Below are 24,592 nucleotides of genomic sequence, written 5' to 3'. Positions count from 1 at the left end.
AGTCCATTTTGCTAGGCATTTTACAACTGTGGGATGTAAAGCACCTTTAATAGATAGATTTAATTTGCATTTAATTAGTAAAATGATTTTGGTCTATATTAAATTATTTAATGAAACTCTTCAAATTCTCTTGATTTTTACAGAAACGAAAAGAAAATTGATCATTAATATGGAGTTTGGTTCATGTACTGGTTTGAATGAGTAATTGACGAAATTGTTCAATGCAACCCTTTAAAATCTTCCATTTTAAATTCCGATGAATAGGTTGTTAATTAATGTAGATTTTATGAAGGATTAATTTTTAATATTTTAAGGGTACTATAATCTCCCAACATTACCAGAATATTTTGGTCTTTCAGGAGCATATTTCATGAATGTTCATAGAAGGAAAATAAAAATAAAAAATTACTTGAGTTAACAAGCAATTGATTTCAAAGTTCACTTACAAAAGTGGATATTTGATCAAATATTAATTAAGTATGTCTGATGTTCTTTTTAACTGAAAGATAATTCAACAACAATTTAATGGCGTAGTTTTTAGAAGTAGAAGATCATATAACTGACCTTGATCTGTTTGCAGAAGAAGAAGAAGAAGAAGAAGAAGAGGAGGAGGAGATCAATTCTCATTATGTTCTGTGTATATATAGGTGTGTATATCCTGTATATATATATGTAAGGATCAACTTGTAAAGTAGTTAATAATGTTACTAACTTGAAAATAATAACTACCTAACAACTTGCTAATTGCACTTAGGTCCCTAACTCTCATAACTAACTTCATGAAGATCCCTTCAACTAACTTAACTAACTTTTGAATCACTTGTTTCTACACTCCCCCTCAAGCTAGGAAGTGAAAAGATGTTCTGAACTCCTAGCTTGCCATTGAGATAGTGATCTTTTGAACCTTGCTTAATACTTTGGTTAGCAAGTCTGCTGGTTGTTCTTGTGTTGGAACATATTTAGTGGCAACCAAACCTTGTGTGATCTTCTCCGTTATGAAATGACAATTTATTTCGATATGTTTGGATCTTTCATGGTAGACTGGATTTGCAGTATTCGTATTGCTGCTTCACTGTCAGTGAATATATCAACTGGTATTTGAACTTGAATATTCAGTTCGTTCATCAAACCAACTAACTAGATAATTTCAGTAACTACTGTAGCAATACTCATGTATTTTGATTCTGCTGAGCTTCTTGAAACTGTAGACTGTTTCTTTGGTTTCCATGCTACAAGTGAGTTTCCAAATTTCACAAGCTAGTCTAATACTGATTTCTTAGTGTGTGGGCAAGATGTCCAATCTGCATCACAAAATGCAGTGATCTTTGTTGTTCTGAACACTTGATAATAGAATTCCTTGACCTGGTTGACTTTTTATGTACCTTACTATCCTTAGAGCTGCTTCCATGTGAGATTTCTTAGGCTGCTGAAGAAATTGACTTAGTGTTTGTAGTCCAAATGATATGCCAGGCCTAGTCATGGTCAAGTATAGTAGCTTTCCTATTAACCTCTGGTATGCCCCTTGATCTGTCAATGGATCATGTGTAGTCTTTACTCCTGAACTGTCTTTGTCTTCGATCAAAATGTCATATTCCTTTGTGGTCAATTTGATGTTGGTGTCAATAGGTGTTATAGCTAGTTTTGAAGCACTTAGACCAATCTCAGCAATGAGTTCAAGTGCATACTTTCTCTGCTGCATAATTATACCATGTGTTGATCTCGCAAACTCAATTCCTAGGAAGTACTTGAGTTCACCCAAGTCTTTCACATTTTGAAGGATTTTTCAGTTGGTTCTTGGTTTCTTCAATAGCTTGTAGATTGCTTCCAGTGATAAGCATATCATCTACATAGATAAGCACAAAGACTGAATTTGTTGTTGTTTTCTTGGTGAATAGTGAATGATCATGTTCACTTTGCTTGAACTAGTAACTAAGTAAAGCCTCAGACAACTTTGCATTCCATTTTCTAGGTGCTTGTTTTAAGCCATATAGGGATTTAATGAGTCTACATACTGGATTCTTCTTCCCCTGGCTCTTAAATCCATGAGGCAACTCCATATAGATCTCATCATGTAAATCACCTTGTAAAAATGCATTGAACACGTCCATTTGGTGAATATGCCATTTGTTTTGTGCTGCAATAGTCAGTACAGTTCTAACATCCTTCATTTTCACAACTGGACTAAATGTTTCTTGCTAATGAATTCCCTCCTTTTGACTATATCCTTTTGCTACTAACCTTGCCTTGTATCTCTCTACTTCACTTGTTGACTTATACTTCACCTTGTATATCTACTTACGCCCTATAGGTGATTTTCCTACTGGTAGACTAACAATATCCCATGTGTGATTGTCTTGTAAAGTAGATATTTCTACTTTCATTGCTTCTATCCACTTAGGATCTAAGGGTTGCTTCTTTATCTGTTTTTGGTTCTGTGATTTCTGAGATTTTGGATAAGTAGACTTGATATTTTGGTGATAGTTTTTCCTATGAGAGGTAGTTTGCCATAAAATAGGGCTCATTATGTACATTGAGTGTTATGAAGTCCTTAATCCACACCGGTGGTCTTTTATCTCTTCCTGATACTCTTATATTTGGTTGGTATTGTACCACCACTGGTGCAGGTTCAGGTGCAGGAATCTGAGGTACAGGATTTTAAAGTGCAGGATTTTGAGCTGGTATTTGAGGTGCAGGATTTTGAGGTATGTCAGCATGATCAACTTGTTGATTTGTTGATTTACTTCTGGTGCTTTAGTTTCTAACGGTTCAACTTGTTGTATCATTCTGCATTGTATTTTGATCATGTGTATAAGTTTTAACACTGTTGTCTGTGTTTCTGTGGGGAGCTGTTGTAATATCTGAATCATTTGTGCCATTGTACTTGAATAGTGAAGTAGGAGTTTTCTTCTGCTTAAAAGGAAATGTATCCTCCTTGAATATAACATCTTTGTTGACAAACAAAATATGACTACTTAGATCATAAAGTAGATATCCTTTTTGTGTTTCTGCATATCTTGGGTGGACAACAGTTTTTGCTCTTCTGCTGAGTTTGTCAGTTACATTTACAATTTTTGCAAACCATAAACATCCAAGTACTCTTAGATGTGATAGATATGGTTTTCTATGATGCAACTATTCATATGGTAACTTGTTTTTAATAGCAGAACTTGGTAGCCTGTTTATTATGCATACTGCAGCTTTGACAACTAGGCCCCAAAATTTTATAGGAATATATGCTTGAAACCTAATTACTCTTGTCATTTCTAGTATATGTCTATGTTTCCTCTCAGCAACTCCATTTTGCTGAGGGGTATATGTGCATGACGTTTGGTGAATTATGCCAAGACTCTTAAACAAGTTGCTACACAAGGTGCTCACAAACTCAGTACCATTATCACTTCTCACAATTTTGACCATTTTATTAAACTGAGTATTAACATATGCAAGGAATTCTTTGTAAAAACATCAGACTTCAATTTTAACAAGAACACCCATGTGAACCTAGAATAGTCATCAACAACAGTAAGAAAGTATTTATTTCCTTCAAGAGTTGCAACTTTATAAGGTCCCCACAAGTTCATATGGACTAAATCAAAACTACTAGAACTGTGAGTAACACTATTAGGAAAGGCAACCTAGTTTGTTTGGCACATGGGCACACTGTGCACTTATTTACTGTGTTTGTAATATGATCTAAGCTAGTAGGAAGTAACTTCTTTAAAACACTAATGGATACATGTCCAAATCTTTTGTGCCACATATCTATATCTAATCTGCAATTCTGATAAAGTATAGTGGACATAGCATTTCTAGAGTTTATAGCACCTAAAATGATTTCTTTCTTGTCAACATTGTCTGATAGTATGTATAAGCCTCCTTCATCTTTACCAATCATCTTCACCTTCCCATTAAAAAGATCCTGAAAAATACAGAAGTCAGGAAAGAATGGAGCTGAACATTTCAACTCTTTGGTTAGCCTTGACACAGATCGTAAGTTAAATTTGAATTGAGGAATATAGAAACATCAGTGACTGTATTGTTATGAAATAGAGTGCTTGATCCTATGTGACTAACCAATGAAATGTCTCCATTTGGTAGGTATACTCTTTTAGGATTGCCAGTTTTTGAAACAGTTAGATTATCTAGTAGTTTTAGGTCTGCTACCATATGATTGGTAGCACTTGTATCTACTATCCACTCTTGTTTTCTTCGCTCGACCGTACTCGTAATACCTTAATACCTTCCATGTTCCTTTGAATAAGTAACATCTGTTGGTTTGTTCAGCACCTTCAAAATGTGTTGATACTGATCCTGAGTTAGTACTGGACAAGACTCCTTTTGATTTATTTAACCAGCTATTGCAGATGATCCTGCAACATATCTATAGCCTTGATTCTCAGTATTCATGTGTTGCATTTGTCCAAGCTGGCTGGAACTTCCTCTACCAAGACCATTGTTAACTTGTCCATTTCCATAGTTGTAACCAGAATCATCATACACCACATTATGTGCAGAAATATTACCATGATAAAAGGTGTTATTTCCACCCTTCCGTTTGAACTGGAAATCTTTTGGATAACCATGTATCTTGTAATAAGTTTCTCTAGTATGACCTTTAATCTTGCAAAAATCACAGAGCAAGTTGTAGTTCTTTTTGAACTTTTGATTCCCTCATGTTCTAGAATATAAAGTAGACTCATATGAGCCTTGTGTTCTGGGATTTTCCCCTAACACACCTGCATTTGCAACTACAGATTTTTTACCTTCATCACTCATGATCATTGAGTAGGCTTGACAGACAGAAGGCATAGGATTCATTAGCAAGATTTGACTTCTAGCAGCCTTATAAGAGTCATTTAACCCCATCAAGAATAGCTTTAACTTCTGTAGATGCACAACATATTCTCTTGATTTATCACAATTACAAGAAGGTGTTGGGACCAAGGCTTCAAATTCTACCCATAATTCTTTCATTTTGGAGAAGTAATCAGACACAGAATTGGTGCCTTGAGTTAGAGTGGCTATTTCTTTATGAATGTTAAAAGTTATTGAACCATCTATTTTGTAGAATCTTTCAATCAGATCTTCACAAACTAGTTGAGCACTTGATGCATAGATGATGCCTCCAAGTAACTCTTTAGACACAAAGTTCATTACCCGTGACAAAATAATGGCATTTACCTTCTCCCAAAGATTTTCTAAACCAGAAAACTTATCTTTTAAATCTGTCCCATCCACGATTCCTAGTTTGTTTCTACCCAACAATACTAGTCTCATTGTCTATACCGCGCAGAGAAATTTTCAGAACTACTTAGTTAGAAAGAAATAACCTGAATTCCACTAATGTCATATGATTGCAAAAATAATGGATGAGTATAGTCGATTCCAGCATTTTTGTTTCCTTGTCTTTGAGAGTTGGTATTAAGATTTCCTTGCCTTTGGAATTCATTTCCACGATCAGTCTGGGTACTCCCATTAGCCACATTTGTAACATCATCAACAACCATCTTGAATCTTCAAGATTTTCTCGTAAGAACCAATATATATTTGCGGAAGTTTAACAAAAAGTAATTTGATCGATCAAACTGGATTTCGAGTTTGATTGCTCTGATACCATGTAGTTTTTAGAAGTAGAAGATCATATAACTGATCTTGATAAGTTTGTAGAAGAAGAAGAAGAAATGATGATGATGATGATGATGATGATGATGAAGAAGAAGAAGAAGAAGAAGAAGAAGAAGAGATCAATTCTCATTATTTTCTGTGTGTATACATGTGTGTATATCTTGTATATATACTTGTAAGGATCAACTTGTAAAGTAGTTGATAATGTAACTAATTTGAAAATAATAACTACCTAACAACTTTCTAATTTCACTTAGGTCCCTAACTCTCATAACTAACTTCATGAAGACCCCTTCAACTAACTTAACTAACTTTTGAATCACTTGTTTCTACAAATGGTAAATCTCTTGGTTTTCTTCGACAGATGTTACATTAACTTGAGAAATGGCATTTTCATTATTATTGCTATATTAATTGCTATTAATTTGAGTCCCACATTTGCATTGAGAAATGATATTTTCATTATTTCTATACTAATTACTATTAATTTGAGTCCCACAGTTGCATTTCACTAATTTACTTTTTATTTTTTTATTATCTTCATTAGAATTTATATTTACCTTTTTGTACATAATTGTTGATAATATTTGTACTTTATTGTAAGGGAAAAAATGTCATTTTACGTTTAACGGACATTTTGGTAATTTAACTTTTCAGCTTAAACTTTTTTCACTTTTAGAATAATATGATTGTAACGACCCATTTTGTCGTTACCGTGATTCTTCCATTTTTTCCCTCGTTGACCAGTTCCTAAGTCTCGTTAGAACTATTTTGACCCGAGAAGATAGTTGACATGACTTCCTTGCCATCGTTTTGGGCTTTGGAATTTTTTCTAGAAAAATTTAGCTTTAAGCGAAAAGAGTTTGACCGGGAGTTGACTTTTGGGTGAACGGATTTCATTAGGAGATCCATCGATTCCGAGAGGTTCATAGACTGATTTATAATGCATTGGTGGGACTGGTTCGGCTCCCAATACACTCGGGTGCATTTTGGGACTTGGTTTGGGAATGGTTATTGAGGTTTGGGAGTTGACTTAGTCAACGGTATCTCTGTTGGGAAATCTGAGGTCACGGGTGCGTTCATAGCGTGTTTTTACATGTGGATGCATACTTCGTTTGTTGAAATCGGACCTCGGATGATTATCAAAAATTGGGTTGGAAAGTTGGTTTTTGGTCGCTCGGGAGTTAACTTAGTCAACGGTATCTCCGTTGGGAATTTCGAGTGCGCGAATGAGTTCGTAGCGCGTTTTAACCTATATCTACATATTTGGTTTGTCAAAATCGGGTTCCGATTGAGCTTTCGGAGTTCTAGGCAAAAAATCGAGGCATCTGCTGTCTGGTTACCGCTACAGCGGACCCTTTACTGCTGGGGCGGCACCGCTACAGCGCCCTTAGGAACGGCAGCAGTTTGACCGCTAAAGCGGTAGTGGTTGCCGCTATAGCGGTCCCGCTAAAAACGAATGTCGAGCCCAATATTAAAACCCTCATATCTCCCTCATTTTAAGTCCAAGTGAGGCGATTCAAAAGCCAAAATTCAATAAAATTTCATTAGGAATCCAATGGTGCCATCCAATATGCATTTTGAGGTTATAGTGGCACAAAAATCGAGAAAAAACAGAGACTATATCTGATTTGGACCTCATTTAGGATACCTTCTCTCTTGGAAGCTTGGAGATGAATGGATTCTTTATTATTTCTCAGGATTTTTCCTATGGGTAAGGTCTAAATCTTATTCTTAATAGTTTCCATTAATTAATCCATCATTTTGGCTTTGTAAAACACTTCCTCTTCCAAAAATCTCTATGCAAAACCTAGGGTTCTTCAACCCAAAATTAGGGTTTTTCATGAACGAGTTCTAAAAATGAATTGGCTTCCTAGATTGTGAATTAATGATGTTAATGTTGCTATTTATGCTAGATAATGATATATCTAGGCTTGTTAACCAATAATCTTCCATTCTAGAGTTGAAATTCTTGAATCAAAGTTAGGGTTCTTAGACTAAATTTGGGGGTTTTCATACAAATGATAATTTTAAGAATTAATTGAATATTCCTATGATTAAAGTAATGGGTTTTTCCCTTTTGGTATTGAATTTTCTATTTTGGTCATAAAATTTCCGTTTTGCCCATGAGACCCTTTTTCCTAAATTAAGGGTTGGAATTTGACCCGAATAGAAAGTAGCCAATATGGGTATCATTATTCATGGTTTCTTACATAGAATTCACATGTGATAGAGTTTGGTTATTTGGAGATGCTTCGAAAGACAAGGCAACGTGTGGGTTCGTGGCACCTGTTCGGCTGCCAGGTAGGTTATGGCTTCCCTTTCGGTAGACTCCGATTAGTTTCATATATTCATATATTAGAAGGAACGGAGAATGCATGTATAGGAATTGGGGAATTGGAGATTTGGGATGGAATCTTAGGATGGTATTGTTGTGTGATTTGTGTGTTCGGGCTTGTGGCCTGTAGATTCCTTAGGTTGTTTGATGTGATTTTTCGTTAATATCGATGGATATATGTGACTTAGAAATAGCGGGTGAAACCTATTGTTGTGTCTAATGATGAGAAATTCCCGTAACATGTGTTTTTTGTGTTGTGCCATTACTAGTGAACCTAGTTGATAGATAGGAGGCTAAAATACACCAACAATTGTGATTGAGTCCTAAAAGGAGTTGTGATGAATGATTGTCAGTGTAAGGTGAGATTACTTATTCTAAGCTAATAGGCTGATTTAAGGAAGTGGTAAAATTGTAAATTGACCTTTGTGTGTCGGACTAGCCATCTCGTTATGTGTGTTTGATTGTTCAATTGTGTTGGCTTGATGTCATATGTAGTTGGTAGATATCGAACTCTACTTGTTGTCCGGATTCGGATAGGATTGACATACTCGTTGTTAGCATTTGTACTTGGATATATTGTTGGCGTACCCACTGTTGGTACTTGAGTTATTGATATATGTTGGCATACCCACTAGTTGTATTATGATGTGATACGTTATTGGCATACCCGTTGTGGTATCGTGATATTGAACTCCACTGTTGGTATTGTGATGTGATACGTTGTTGGCATACCATTGTGGTATTTGTGATATTGAACTCGACTGTTGGTGATTGACATATGCATTGCATACATTCTCTCATATTTATCATGCATGGCCGATACCCGGTGATGATCCGGTATTGTTGATTGAGCGAAATTGATATTTGATAAGCTCTTTTACTTGAGTGATCGTGAAAAGGCCGATGTCCGAAGATCCATTCTGGAATCGTTTTTTATATGAAACTAATACTTGATAAACTCTTTTACTTGAGTGATTGTGAGGAGGCCGATGTCCGAGGTTCAATTCCGGAATCATTGATTTGTGAAACTGATATTTGACAGACTCTTTTGAGTGATTGTGAGGAGGCCAATTGTTACACCTTGCATTTTGAGCCTTTGGATATTCCGAGTCAATGGCGGAAAGTTTAGGGCAAGGTCATTTTTTTCGGTTTCGTTGTAATGCGTAAGTCGTTGAAAAATATTATTAGAGTGGAAATATTGATAAAGACTAAGGACAAAAAGGGAAATTTGCAAAATGGCATTATGGTAATTTTGTGAAAAGGCGAGAGACAAAATGGTCATTTCACGAAAGTTCAAGAAAGTTCAAAAGGGGCCATGTTGGCCATGTGAGGAAAAAGGATGACCAAAATAAGTCATCCTTAAAAAGAATAAGAATTCTAGAGAAAATTCTAGAAAATAAAATAAGATAAAAGAAAGGAAAATTCTAGAGAGGGGCATGTGCCCCTCACATGTTTGATATATATATATATATAGATGGATGGTAGTCATCTTTTTAATTAAGAAAGAAAGAAAGAAAGAAAGAAGAGAAAAAAAGAAAGAAAGAGAGGAGCACGGTTTGAGGGGCTGGCCGAACCAGCCCCAAAAAGGTGATCAAGAAAGAGTGTTTTCTTCATGCTTTCATACTAATTAGGAGGTCCTCTTCGACGTGGAGTGATTGTTGGAAGAAGAAAACTAATTGTTTTGCAAGAGACAATGCTAGCCGTGTGAAGAAGTGGAAGGAAAAGGTATGGTTCCACCTTATTTTATATGTGTTTTGCATGTTTTGTGGATGTTGTGGAGTGTGTAAGTGAATGAAGTTCATGAAGTTATGGTGTTGTGTGTGTAGCCGTGTGTATGCTAGATTGTGTAGGAGGGAAGAATTAATTTATTTAGCATGGTTGGATTGTGTTTTATGGATGTTTGGACGTGTTATTGTATGAAGAAATGGGTGAGAATTTTGAAAATATGTATGTTGTTGGTGAACCGTGTGTAGGGGTTGTTTGGTATGTAAGAAATGAAACGATGTTATTTAGTATTTTGATGGTCGTTGTTATGAATTCTATGGCATGAAATGAATGTTTGATGATCCAAATTGAAGTTGTAACCGTATGAGCCGTTTGGAAGCTAATGTGACTATAATATGCCTCCTTGAAATTGTGGAAAACAATGTTGGTAATATATGAATTATTGGTGGCATTGATAAATTTAGAGGGAAGAAATGTATTATTGTTGTTTCTATGGAAGTTGGTAGTTTCGGGTTCCATGGCGTAGTGGATAAATTGTTGAACATTTTGTGGATTGCTTGGAATGTTCCTAAATCATGTGTAAATGGTTGCGGATTAGTAATGAATATATGAGCATTGGAATTGAATTGAATGTAAGTAGTATGTTATGGAATTGTAAGAAAAAGATTGAGAATGTTAGAATGTGTTTTGGGTTGAATATTGGCATTTTATTGATGATAGTTTGGCCGGGTTGAATTCCCGGATTGTTGTTGATTAAAATTAGCCGAGTGAGAATCTCGGGGATGCCGTATTTCTAGAGGAAATCTTTGCCGAAATTTCGGTAGCCTATAAGTGAACTTGTATGAAGAATTAAGGCAAACACAAGTCGATGAATCTAATGATCATATGGATCCTTTTGAATGTAGATAAGCAAGTTGGGATGAACAAGTGTAGCTAGCAAGGCGGCGCAGGTATGTGAGGCTTACTTTTCTTTTATGGCATGTCTTAGAGCTAATAAGTTGTGATATAATGTGTACTTGGGGTAATTTCCGCTCCTGATTTCTGAGTCTGTTTATGATTCTGATTTATGTCATATATAAGCATGTTAGTATCATTAAGCTGTGTATGTTTGATAAATGAGTAAGTATGAGGAGGTTACGTAACTAAAAGAGTTCTGTAAGTACGAACACTCAACTTCGGTACGTTATCTCGATTTTGATTCGAAGTGGGCCCACGATTTCCGACCCCTCCCTTATGTGCGTACGCGTATGGTATACGGTGTGTTTATCGCTTCTGGTCCCCCGAAAGTTCTGTATGATTAAACGTTCCTTACTTCTGTAATTTATCTCGGATTTTTGCTTTGGAAAGTCTGTTTGATATGATATGCTTTGACCACCCGATGTCGATACGTCTGGCGTTCGACACGATAATTGCAACGTGGTAGAGATTGATCGAAATTTGCTTTTGAGCCTCGGACATCGGTAAGAATATTCGTTTGTCGAGTCTTGATTTATATGCTTTATGTTTCGCACTACTACGCTCGTGCAAGGCTCGATGTATCTTTCGCTGCGTCCGGGCCGGGTTCGATATGTTATCGTGCGCATTCTGTCGCACCGTCGGTATGTACGCTCGGCTGCGTCCGGGCCGGGTTACGTTATCGTGCACCTCTCTGCATTGTCCACCGCGTCCCTCATGCGCGGCGGGTCGGGCTACGTTTTATGATATTATATTATGATGTGATGTTATGGGGTGGTGGCCGGGATGGCATTTGATACGTACGTTCACCGCGTCCCGTACTAGGCGGGTTACATTACCGCGCCCCCTCGTTGGAGGCCGGGTTACGATATATGTACTTACGGCGTTCGATTATATGCGTATACGATAAATGATTACGATTACATTACGCGTCCCGCAAAGGGCCGGGATCGTCGCTCGCATTTGTATATGGTACGTTTCGGCACTCTGTATCGCTTTGTACCTCCCGTATATGAACTAACGATTCGCACGTTTTTGTATGAACGTACGTATGCATGCAGACATCCGTATGCTCTGCATGATACGTATCGGTACGTATGATGTCTGTCTACGGCATTCCGTATGTTCCGTACGATGCAACGATGCGTATGTTGCCCCTCTCGCACTCCGTACGTCCGGGTGGTCTCCACCGCACATATGATCCGCGTTGCACATATGCTGCTTCGTTCACGATTATGATTTCGATTTTTCTCCGTATATTTACGCCCCCGACTAAAGGTCAGAACTGTCCGATACACGTCGGTACCGTTGATGTGGATTTCCGACACGTCCGTACGTACGGATTTATTTGATGTATGCCTCTACTTCCGACCTCCTAATTCCCAGAGGTCTTCCGTACTCCGATCTCGTCCGACTATCGCTATATACTGTACTTGTTTACGACTAAGGTCTGTCTGTTACGATGTTTCTTTAGTCTAATTACGGTTCTGTCGGTCATATTTACGTACTTTAGTTTTGATTATGTTTTGTTTATAGTTTTTTTACGGCTTTACATACTCGGTACATTTTACGTCTTGTGCATTGTTCTTGGAAATTTTGCGTTTCATGCCGCGCGGTACCCACGGATGAGTCAAGATGTCCCGAAGCATGATTGGTGAGCTCCAATTTCTTCGGAGCATTGCCGAGTCGAGTATGTACGTTATGTTTCCGGATGGTACTAGAGACTTTGCGAGACGGCGGTGTGGGTATGATGTCGGTTGTGTGGGCGGCTTCGTCGGCCCAACGTCTTGTACGGTGTTATGTATAAATTTTGTCGATTACGATTTTTATTTGATTTAGTATGTATTATGTTACGGTATGATTAGAAAAAAAATTTGTGTGCGATAAAGGTCGGGTTCGCTCGACGCCTTAAAATCGAGGTCGAGTGCCCACGTCACGTCCCTCAAATCGGGGGCGTGACAGGAGGCCCTATGTTATATTCGGGCATCGTTCTTGCATGGCCGATTTCGATGTTATCCCGGAATCGTTATTAGTACATGGACTCCGCGGGTCCCCCGCGCGGTCTTGGGGGGAGACTCTCCTCGTGAGTACCAGCCGGGTCTGTGCGTCTATTTGGCAAAGATCCGAGACGGGTGGCACTTAGACTTCGCGAGTCACGCTGTGTTGTACTACCGAGACGTCGATATTTCCATCCGGAGTACATATGTACACCTCATTTACATGGCATGGCATTGCATCCATACATCTTGCATTACATTGCATTTATACATCCTGCATTGCATGTTATGTATGGATTTTTTGAGATGATTTGGTGTTTACTTGTGATGATTGGATTCATATTGATTTATTCGACTTAACTTGGCACATTCGGGATTAGATGCTTTACTTAGGCAATGACGTGTACTTGGATGCGAATTTATTGATTGAACTTGTTGGGGTATCATAGATCGTCCGTAAGATTTATATATGTTTGGTCTACATGTGATGTGGAGATAACGAGTGTCTTAATTATGAGTTGACTACTAGATTGAAACGATCGATTTAATGCTATGTGAGTTCCGATATCGGCGAGCTTGGTGGTGAATTATTAGAGTGAAATTAATCTTGGGGTATTGATATACCGTGTATGGTAGATAGCCGTATGACTTGATTGAGTTGTTATCATGTTTATCTGTGAATCCTTTTACTGATATGTGTTACCTACCATTGTTGGCCTATGATACTTACTCAGTACACGTGGTTTGTATTAATATTGCACTTGTTACACCCTTTTTGAGGTGTAGATTTGTTTCAGGTGATTGATCGAAGCCTATGTGGAAATACGCGGTGCTTATCCGAAAGACCTCCTCCCATTTCATTTCGGGATGGAGATTGAGTTTTAGAATGTAGTGGTAATCTGAAATTATTAGTCGCTCTTGTATAAGTCTAGACCAGGTCATGGGAAGTGGATCGAGTCTGTAGGTGTTACATCATTGTAATTTTTTTGATTCTTGAGTTTATTGAATATATTATGAAATTTCTGCTGAATTTCTAAGTATCTATTGATTTAAATGAATCGCCTTTACTTAATTGATGTGTAATCAATGTGAGGGTTTGCCTACCGAGGTGGGAAAGGTAGGTGCCCGCGCGACCCCTAATTAGGTCGTGACAAGTTGGTATCGGAGCTTAGGTTACCGGTCTACTAGGTACAAGAGCAATGTGTAGTAGAGTCTCGTGGAATGGTACGGAGACGTCTATACCCATCCACGAGAGGCTATAAGGCATGTTAGGAAAACTCCCTTCATTCTTTCTATTCGTGCTACTTTGGTCGAATTGGTATCTCGATAGGGTCCAATTGGTATCTAGGAGATTCCAATTGGTATCTGTGAATTCTTATTGCATTCTTACTCGAATGGCAGAAACTCGTTCTAAATTCTGTGCTATCGATTTCATATGTCAGGTTGTGATACGATGTGAAAAATGTCGTCTTAATTCGGACACTTGACGAAGTTCAGTTTTAGTTATGGTGTGAGTTTCCATTGTGGGAATTTGGTTAAGATGTTTCATTGTTGGTTCTTTGAGAGATGTGGAGTTGGTAATAAGGCACGGAAGGATATACGATCTAGTGGTCGATTGCTCGGAAATGGTCAATGCATGTGGGCTTAGTAAGATCAATCTGTTGAGGATAGGATTGGATTTGAAAAAAAAAAAAAATTGACTCTGAATGTGAGGACGAGTGTGAGTTTGCTAGGGATTACCAGATTCGACGAGTATAGTGATTGCATATGGTAGATAAGAGGAGTTGAGTGTAAGTACTAACAGGTCGATATTGTGAGGAAGCATAGAGAATTCGAATTCTTAAGGGGATTGGTATTAGTACTTGTTGTGTACATGGAATTGAGTCGAGATAAAGAGGATTTGGATAGAAAATTCTTGAGCACTAAGAAGGAAATAATTGTTATCTGGCATGCTTATGAGAATGTGTTTGTGACTATTACGAGAGTGAGATTCTAGTAACCAAGCTTAGCTGTTAGGAGTTATGTCCGAAGATCGGATTGAGGCCGAGAGCTTTTGTGCTTGTTGGGTGGCTTCGGTCAGTTTTATTATTTATCGGTGTTGTTATTCGGTTGAAGTGGAGGGTATAATAGCTTGAATGGTTAGGTGTGCTTAGGTTCGACAATGGAGACATTCTAATTTAGTGAATCAGAGATGAAGCTTAAACCTTTTCGAGTTATATGGATCATTTGGAATTCAAAATAAGGAATGGAATTAATGAACCTTGGTGGAGGAAAGTGGGTCATTGTGGACCAAGTATGTGCTTCGTTGGATTTAGAGTTTAGTCGATTTTAGACTCTGATACGTTGAAAGGTAACTCTAATGTGTAAAGTTCATGGTGTGATTCTATCTTCAAGGTTAGTTCGGTAGTGTGCAAGACTTATGATTTGCGATAATTGATTTGGTGGCTTCGAGAATTGGTTGGTGTTAGTCGAGAGTGGCAAGAATTAGGTGCGCCCTTGGGAGTACTTGAATTTATTTGAATGATGGTATTGTAGTCTAGTATAGAATAGACGAGCTTGTGATTGTTGTGTGATTGAGAACGTAAGATCACAGAATGGGTAAGTGATAAGAGAAAGGATTTGTAGAAATTCTTAGTATGTTATGGCTATCAGTGCTTCCGAGATGAGATCGTGTTGTGGTAAGTGTGTTATGTTATGAACAACATTTACGGAATGACTTCGGATATTATGGGCCCGAAGTGATTATGCTTGTTAGCGCCAGGGATAATGAGATTTTGATGCTTTCAAAAGTATTATAGGATATTAAGGTATTAAAATGGAAAGTTTGATAGTTAAAAGATTGATTTATGAGTACATATGTCCTTAGTGTCGGAAAAATTTGGGTTGTACTAGGTATGCGTATTGGGTAATGTTAAGGAATTTGAGGCTGTATTCGCAAGATTTAGTCATCCGGTACCTTTAGAACAATTTGGGTAAGTTTCAGCTTTTAGAGCCAAGAGCGGTAACTTATGGTTTGCTATGCACGGTAAGAGGGTGATGGGTTCCAAGTAAATCAGTTTAAACGGATGTGATAAGGAACGCCTGATTTTTGAGGTTTGTTATTAGAAGTCCTTGTGGTATTTCACCAGAGTCAGCCTTTCGATTAGTACAATGGGTTATAATGATAATGGTTCTGCTTCGGAGAGATTCTAGGATGGTGATAAGGCTCCGTTCTGATCATTGGATGTTGGCAGATCTTGCTCTATGCAATTGTCACGCCCCGAACCTGGGCCTAGACGTAACACGACACCGTTTGCATCGTGTGACCAAGCGAACCAGGCATTGGGCGAATCAACATGTGATACCAAAACATAACTAATTTCTAAAATAAAACTAACACATGCTGATTAAATAAAAATCTGACTGAAATATCATAATGTGAAAATATTTAGACAATCTGAACATATCTGAAAGTAGCTAACATGGCTAAACCAAAATAACTGAACGACTGAGTATAACTGTCTACAAAGCTAACATAACAAATATCTGACTATCCGGAGTATCTATGAAGCCTCTAATGAATATAAAAAGGTAAGCGTCTGCCTAAAAATTTGTAGTTAACTGTATGACCGATATCGCCCCGAAGGCTTAAAATCACGGCTCACCACGGTAGCCGATATGAACACTCCTAAGTAGCCGGATTGTCAACTTATGTCGTTACACTCGCGTCGCGAGTTGCAGGCCCCAAGCAATAAAAAAGGACATCGACGCATTTGAATTGTGCGGTATGTAAAGCAACCCGAAACAATACGGGCCGAAAATCGCGGCGAACTAAACGGAAAGCAAGAAGCTGAAGTACTCCCTGTTCTGGATGAAGAATCATCTGTAAAACTGTAAATATAAATGTGGCCTGGGGCCCAAATAATGTGCACAAAAACTTTGGCCTCAGGCCCAAGCAATACGTATTCATAAACTATGGCCTAGGGCCCAAAAATACATATACATGTGTTCAACATTAACAATTTACAAGGCGAGGCCATTTATAGGCATAGCATGATAAAGTTTCGATTATGGGACTCGAGCAAATAGCGGTTATACAACGACCGAGACTCATGTGATAACAATGCATAAGTCTATAAAGATTACGTGTTGAGTTCATGATGTTCAAAGTGACAACCATGAACGAATTCTGTAACTGCAACCCTAGGAGATAACAGTTCTATATCATATCATGAAACTAGGGCTAAATTATATTCTGAGTCAAATTACTGATAAGTATGAAGAATGAGGCGTAGGGAGAATCATGAATATTCCCTAACGTAGATAGTTAGCCTCACATACCTTAATTCCAGCCTTTGAGCGTAATACAACATTCGTCAACCCTTTCAACTTTGATCTATACCAATACAAGTCAAAGGGATTCTATATTAGCAATAATATCCATGCTTTGGTCATCTAAGCATTTTATCAAACACTTGGTGGGCATAAAGCTCCACAATCTCCGTTAATGGTGTTTCTTCACCCAATTCCCATTCTATTACTTCTAGGTGATTCTACAATCTCAATTCGATGAAAGAAACATCATTCTTCATCACTCATATGACTACAGCAATCCTAAGTTAATAATCCAAAACCCTAGTATAGTTCATATGATACTCTTTAACAAACCCATTTATGATTCTCCCAAGAACTCATCAATTCACAACTATAAGTGAGTAGAGAGTATAAGTATTACCTTTGGAAGTTCAATCCTCTTGAATTCGGATTCTAGGGTTCCTTTTTCCAAGACGAAGATTCAATCAATAATCTATGGAATATATTAGGATTCTAGCGTTAATCTTTGTTAGATTGATGTAATAATCAATGGGGTTTGAGTAAGAACTCACCTTGTATGCTTTGTGGAAGCCCCAGAGTGTTTTCCCTCCAAAAAGACGGTTTAGAAAGAAGTGAGAAAAGTTTTTCGGAGTTGGATACATATAAAATTCGAAAAAGGACGTTTTAGGCATAGTTTGGCCTGGTGCGTCGCCCAAGGCGGGGAACTAGGCCTATATTATAGGCCCTGATGAAAATTACGCTTTCGGCAAATTTTGGCTTGGGGCGGTGCCTGGGGCGTCGCCCAGGGCGGCGCTCTTGGCCATTCTGACAGCGTTCGGTAGAATGGGCATAACTCCTAGCACAAAACTCCGCTTTGGCTGCATAATATACCGTTGGAAATATATTTCAAAGGGCTACAACTTTCATATTTTACGTTTTCTCAAATTCCCAACAGATTTTCACGAAATTGGGCTGGAAGTTAGACATATCAAAAACTTAGCCGATTCTATCGAATCTAAGCACCCCTCTATTAGCCATTTTGAGATGATCATATCTCCTTGATCCGGACCCCGATTGGCCTGATCCTTATATGCTTGGAAAGGTATTTCTACTTACTATAACTTTCATTAAGATACTTCCCCAAATTCCCAACTAATAAAGGGTTTATGGTTTCCCGAAGTGGCCCTGTCGATCATTTTCGCAAAATGTTCAAACCTTCAGTTTTTCCACTAAAACTCTAATGATGTGAGCCTAATCTTAGCTCTAAGATATGGGGTGTAACAACAATACTCGATGGTAAGTTCCTAGATAGGTGATTTGAAGAGTTAAGGAGACTTAAGACTGACCAAGTCAGCTACGAGAAAGACAAGTTTCGATGAAATAGCTTAGAGTTTTCTGGAAGATTTAGGATTTTTTTTTGGAAAGAGTAAGTCATGGTTTCGGTTTGTATTGTGTACTTCTAAGAAATTGTGATTCAAGGAGCGACTAGCTCGGGAATATCTTACTTGATTCGAATGTTTTATGATTAGTTATGTCTAAAGGTTAGTGCTATTTGATTTATCTATGAGAGATCTGTTGTGTGTTTTATAGACATGGTAATTGGGTCTTTTGGCAAAGTGCGAACGAATTGCGGTTTGGGTTTGCTTTTTATTGTAAGAGCTTCGTGTTGGTTGTGATATGATTTCCTTGGTTACCGAAAGATTCTCTTACTCTCGCTCTTCGCTCGAGGACGAGTGACTGTTTAATGAATAGTATGATTATAACAACCCGTTTTGTCGTTACCGTGATTCTTCCGTTTTTGCCCTCGTTGACCAGTTCCTAAGTCTCGTTAGAACTATTTTGACCCGAGAAGATAGTTGGCATGACTTCCTAGGCATCGTTTTGGGCTTTGGAATGTTTTCTAGAAAAATTTGGCTTTAAGCGAAAATAGTTTGATAGGGAGTTGACTTTTGGGTGAACGGATTTCATTTGGAGATCCATCGATTCCGAGAGGTTCATAGACTGATTTATGACATATTGGTGGGACTGGTTCGGCTCCCAATGCACTCGGGTGCATTTTGGGACTTAGTTTGGGAATGATTATTGAGGTTTGGTTAGTTTGGGAATGATTATTGAGGTTTGGGAGTTGACTTAGTCAACGGTATCTCCGTTGGGAAATTCGAGGTCACGGGTGCATTCGTAGCGTGTTTTTACATGCGGAAGCATATTTCGTTTGTTGAAATCGGACTTCGGATGATTATCAAAAATCGGGTTGGAAAGTTAGTTTTTGGTCGCTTGGGAGTTGACTTAGTCAACGGTATCTCCGTTGGGAATTTCAAGTGCGCGAATGAGTTCGTAGCGCGTTTTTAGCTGTATCTACATATTTGGTTTGTCAAAATCGGGTTCTGAATGAGCTTTCGGAGTTCCCGGGCGAAAAACTGGGGCATCTGCTGTCTGGTGACCGCTACAGCGGACCCTTTACCGCTGGGGCGGCACCGCTACAGCGTCCTTAGGACCGCTGCAGCGGTTTGACTGCTGAAGCGGTAGTGGTTGCCGCTACAGCGGTCCCCCTAAAAACTAATATCGGGTCCAATATTAAAACCCTCATATCTCCCTCATTTTAAGTCCAAATGAGGCGATTCAAAAGCCAAAATTCAAGTAAATTTCTTGAGGAATCCAATGGTGCCATCCAATCTGCATTTTGAGGTCATAATGGCACGAAAATTGAGGAAAACACAGCGACTATGTCGAATTTGGACCTCATTTAGGATACTTTCTCTCTTGGAAGCTTGGGAATGGATGGATTCTTGATTATTTCTCAGGATTTTTTCTATGGGTATGGTCTAAATCTCATGCTTAATAGTTTCCATTAATTAATCCATCATTTTGGCTTTGTAAAACCCTTCCTCTTCCAAAAATCTCTAAGCAAAACCTAGGGTTCTTCAACCCAAAATTGGGGTTTTTCATGAAAGAGTTCTAAAAAATGAATGGGCTTCCTAGATTGTGAATTAATGATGTTAATGTTGCTATTTATGCTAGATAATGATATATCTAGGCTTGTTAACCAATAATCTTCCATTCTAGAGTTGAAATTCTTGAATCAAAGTTATGGTTCTTAGACCTAAATTTGGGGGTTTTCATACAAATGATAATTTTAAGAATTAATTGAATATTCCTATGATTAAAGTAATGGGTTTTTCCCTTTTGGTATTGAATTTTCTATTTTGGTCATAAAATTTCCGTTTTGCCCATGAGACCCTTTTTCCTAAATTAAGGGTTGGAATTTGACCCGAATAGAAAGTAGCCAATATGGGTATCATTATTAATGGTTTCTTACATAGAATTCACATGTGATAGAGTTTGGTTATTTCGAGACGCTTCGAAAGACAAGGCAACGTGTGGGTTCGTGGCACCTGTTCGGCTGCCAGGTAGGTTATGGCTTCCCTTTCGGTAGACTCCGGTTAGCTTCATATATTCATATATTAGAAGGAACGGAGAATGCATGTATAGAAATTGGATATTTGGTATCGAATCTTAGGATGGTATTGTTGTGTGATTTGTGTGTTCGGGCTTGTGGCCTGTAGATTTCTTAGGTATATGACTTGGAAGTAGCGGGTGAAACCTATTGTTGTGTTTAATGATGAGAAATTCCCATAATATATGATTTTTGTGTTATGCCATTACTAGTGAACCTAGTTAATAGATGAGAGGCTAAAATACACCAACGATTGTGATTAAGTCCTAAAAAGAGTTGTGACGAATGATTGTGAGTGTAAGGTGAGATTACTTGTTCTAAGCTAATAGGTTGATTGAAGGAAGTGGTAATAATTTAAATTGACCTTTGTGTGTGGGACTAGCCACCCCATTATGTGTGTTTGATTGTTCAATTGTATTGGCTTGATGCCATGTGTAGTTGGTAGATATTGAATTCTACTTGTTGTCCTGATTCAGATAGGATTGACATACCCGTTGTTGGCGTTTGTACTTGGATATATTGTTGGCGTACCCACTGTTAGTACTTGAGTTATTGATATATGTTGGCATACCCACTATTGGTATTGTGATGTGATACATTGTTGGCATACCCGTTATGGTATTGTGATATTGAATTCCACTATTGGTATTGTGATGTGATACGTTGTTGGCATACCATTGTGGTATTTGTGATATTGAACTCGACTGTTGGTGATTGACATATGCATTGCTCGCATTCTCTCATATTTATCATGCATGGCTGATACCCGGTGATGATCTGGTATCGTTGATTGAGCGAAACTGATATTTGATAAACTCTTTTACTTGAGTGATCATGAAAAGGCCGATGTCCGAAGATCCATTCTGGAATCGTTATTTATATGAAACTGATAATTGATAAACTCTTTTACTTGAGTGATTGTGAGGAGGCCGATGTCCGAGGTTCAATTCCGGAATCGTTGATTTGTGAAACTGATATTTGACAGACTCTTTTGAGTGATTGTGAGGAAGCCGATGTTTGATTGTATATTCGGGCATCATTGTTGCATGGCCGATTCCGATGTTATCCCGAAATTGTTGTTAGTACATGGACTCCGCGGGTCCCCAGGGTGGTACCGGTGAGACTCTCCCTGTGAGCAATTAGCCAGGGTCCCGTCTGTCTATTTGGCAAAGATCCGGGACGGGTGGCACTTAGACTTTGCGAATCACGCTGGGTTGTACTACCGAGACGTCGATATTTCCGTCCGGAGTACATGTGTACACCTCATTTGCATGGCATGGCATTGCATCCATACATCTTGCATTGCATTGCATTGATACATCTTGAATTGCATGTTATGTATGGCTTGTTTGAGACGATTTGGTGTTTACTTATGATGATTGGATTCATATTGATTTATTCAGACTTGGCACATTCGGGATTAGATGCTTTACTTAGGCAATGACGTGTACTTGGATCTGGATTTATTGATTGAACTTGTTGGGGTATCCTATAGACTGTCCGTAAGATTTATATATGTTTGGTCTCTATGTGATGTAGGATAACGAGTGTCTTAATTATGAGTTGACTACTAGATTGAAACGATCGATTTAATGTTATGTGAGTTCCGATATCGCTGCGAGCTTGACTGGTGAATTATTAGAGTGAAATTAATGCTTAAGGGTATTGATATACCGTGTATGGTAGATAGCCGTATGACTTGATTGAGTTGTTATCATGTTTATCTGTGAATCTTTTTACTGATATGTGTTACTAACCATTGTCGGCCTATGATGCTTACTCAGTACGCGTGGTTTGTACTGATATTGCACTTGCTACAGCCTTTTTGGGGTGTAGATTTGTTTCAGGTGATTGATCGAAGCATATGTGGAAATACGCGGTGCTTATCCGGAAGACCTCCTCCCATTTCATTTCGGGATGGAGATTGAGTCTTAGAATGTAGTGGTAATCGAAATCATTAGTCGCTTCTGTACTTAGTCTAGACCAGGTCATGGGAAGTGGATCGAGTTTGTAGGTGTTGCATCATTGTAATTTTATTGATTCTTGAGTTTATTGAATATATTATGAAGTTTCCGCCGAATTTCTAAGTATCTATTGATTTAACATGAATCACCTTTACTTAATTGATGTGAAATCAATGCGAGGGTTTGCCTACGCGACCCCGAATTGGGTCGTGATAATGATAGTGTATTAGCAGTAATAAAGAATTTAAGTTGTAAAATTGGTGTAGAGATCATTACTCCGGACCAATACAAACAACAAATAACTTCTACTAGCATGTAATAGTAAGTGAGGAAGTGTTTCAGTAGCAGCAGTGTCACAAAGTACACATTCCTCAGGCACCTGTATGTTCCATTTCTTTAGCCTGTCCACTGTAGCTAATCTCCCATGTAATGCTAGCCATAAAATGAATTGATGTTTTGGGATGATCTGTGGTCCCATTGTTATACTCTTCCGAGGCACTTTCACATAATTAGGAATGAAAGATCTGTATGCCTTGCTAATATTGAATTTCCCCTTCGTACAGAATCCTTGTAGTTTGGTAGGGATATCTTGATTTTGAACCATTTTCTGGCATCAATGATTTTCCGGATTAGCCAACAGGTTTGTTTTGGAGTTTCCATGGAATACATCTCTTTATCTTGTATTTAGAAAGCATGTATCCATTTGACCCAAAGGGAATCCTGTTTAGGACTTACAGCCCAGAGGAGTTTGCAAAGTGCAGCTCTATTCCACAAGTGAAATTCAATAAAGTTGAGTCCTCCAATTGACTTTGGCTGGCAGAGAGTTTCCCAGGCCACAGGTGATATTTTTGATTACTCATGTCCACCAGTCCAAAGGCATGTCCTCCATATGCTAGTAACCAATTGAATAATTTTCTTGGGAAGGAGAAAAACTTGTGCCCAATAGGTTTGCAGTTCAAACAGGACACTCTTTATCAGTTGAACTCTTCCACTGTATGCAAGGAATTTAGTGGACCGGCATCTGATTTTGGCAATCATTTTCTCTACAATTGGCATACACTGTTGGATGGTGATCTTTTTGGAGGACAGTGGAACACCTAAGTATTTAAATGGCATTTCTCCAGTCGCAAATTGCATATCTTGGAGAATTTGCTCTTTAAATTCAGAAGTTGTTCCAGCCATGTAGAGAGAGCTCTTCTCCATGTTTGCCTTCAGGCCAGAGACTTCTGAGAAGTGGTTAAGTCTTGATTGTGTGCACAATTGCCTAGGTTTCTGCCTCTTCTCAGTTTTGGTAATTCATTTAGTTAGATGACCTTTTTAGAGAACTTCATTGGCTTCTTAAAGGAAAATCTCTTGGGTAAGCTAGCTCCAAATCTTATCCTGAAAAAGAAATTCATTAATAGCTTGCTTATACTCGGGGCTTTTGCTAATAAATTAGACATGTAGGTGGATGGACAGGGAGATTTATTCAGCTGATTTGTATCGTGTTTTTGCTTTGAAGTCTTCGAAACCATTTTTTTTAATGTTTTTTTTTTTTAATTCTACATGTTATCTATCACTACGAGCAAGGACACGTTAAAGGTGCACTTGATGCGGTGTAAAATATAGCAGCAAATTATGTTGTAAGCCAATAGTTGCTTGCCAATAGTTGCTTAATTTGTTTGGCAAATATGAATGACACTATGGATGTTTTTGATTGTTGAATGACTCTCTTCACAAATAATTCTTTTGCAGAAATTGAAGATGATATGCATTTCGTTCATATAAGCATTTGAGAGGCACATTTGACCATTTGTTTCCAAAATTGATCTCATTACACATACATTATACTCCCTTCGGATCAAAAAGAGCGTCCACTTAGACTTTTTTCTTGAGTAAAAAAGAGTGCCCACTTATCAAATCAAAAAAGAATTAACCTTAATTTGCGTATTTTCCCCTATTAAGTGCTATGAGATTAAATCCCAATACATATTTAATTAGGGGAAGTTTAGTCAAATTGCCTCTTTTTATCTAGGAGTTAGTATTTCCTTAAGGAGCGTGCAAATGGCTGAGTGAATACTCCTTTTTATTTGGAAGGAGTATTATTTAGTTGTTCAATTCCGCAAATCAGACGATACCCTATCATTTTACGTGCAATAATCAAGTTCGATGGAATAGATTCACCATTCATATAAGTTTGAGCTTGCATTTTTTTTTTAAAATCATTATATTTTAATATGATATACTCCCCATCTCAATAAAA

The 24,592-nt window shown here is 38.0% G+C and overlaps 1 long non-coding RNA gene across 1 annotated transcript; it reads left to right on the top strand.

Annotated features, from left to right (window-relative positions):
* The first annotated feature begins 236 nt into the window (after nt 1-236).
* Nucleotides 237-13,598, top strand: LOC132066660 (uncharacterized). Its single transcript, XR_009416901.1, has 3 exons — nt 237-647; nt 2,625-2,702; nt 13,426-13,598. It is a non-coding gene; the product is annotated as an uncharacterized LOC132066660 (long non-coding RNA).
* Nucleotides 13,599-24,592: the final 10,994 nt, after the last annotated feature.

The sequence above is a fragment of the Lycium ferocissimum genome, chromosome 8 (assembly GCF_029784015.1).
Source record: "Lycium ferocissimum isolate CSIRO_LF1 chromosome 8, AGI_CSIRO_Lferr_CH_V1, whole genome shotgun sequence".
NCBI lineage: Eukaryota > Viridiplantae > Streptophyta > Magnoliopsida > Solanales > Solanaceae > Lycium > Lycium ferocissimum.
Note: the sequence above shows the minus strand (reverse complement) of the source record. Positions and strands in the feature narration are given on the sequence as shown.